We start from the raw sequence: 787 nt of genomic DNA on the forward strand, positions 1-787 counted from the left end.
ATATTTAATTATTAGTATTGAATAATATGTATGAAGAAAAAGTGTACTGTTTTCTATTTAGTTTTTATTTTTATTTGATTCACTGTAGTCCGGACTGTAGCGAATCCGGACTAATCGAAGCTGGATTGTGTGAGGTATTGCTGTACACAAATTACAATTTTATAACGAAAAAAAAACAATATTCTTATAATATTTATAATAATTATTAAGTTATTAATTAACAACAAAAAAAATGTTACATATCAACATATTAGATTTAATGTTATTTTATCCTATTTGTGTTATTCTATTATGAACTTTGTAGCATGATTAAATGAACATTATCTATATATTTTAATGCATACAAATTAGTATAGCAAAACCTCGCATAGTCCGGATAAACGCATTAACTGAGACTTGAGTGTAAAGTGAAAAAAAACGATCATAATAATGATAACAAAATTGTGTATTTAATTTTAGATTTATTTTTTTGCTCAATCAAATCTAAGTTTGTTTTGAAATTTTCAAACCGTGAATACAAACTGATCCAATTAATAACATTTTCATAAGAAATTATTTTTATTTTTAATAATTATGAAAGTAATTAACAATAATTATTTAGATAATATTTCCTTATTGATAAAATAAAATGGAAATTACTCGTTTGTAAATAATAAATGCAGTCTCTGTGCATTTTCAAGGTGGTTTCGACTATCTTTACATAATGTTTCGCATTACTACTTTAAAATATAATTTAATATGAAAAAAAAAATGCATCCATTTTATTTTCACCGATTTACACAACATG

Source organism: Nicrophorus vespilloides, unplaced genomic scaffold (genome assembly GCF_001412225.1).
Source record: "Nicrophorus vespilloides isolate i.1.1-1 unplaced genomic scaffold, Nicve_v1.0, whole genome shotgun sequence".
Taxonomy (NCBI): Eukaryota; Metazoa; Arthropoda; class Insecta; order Coleoptera; family Silphidae; genus Nicrophorus; species Nicrophorus vespilloides.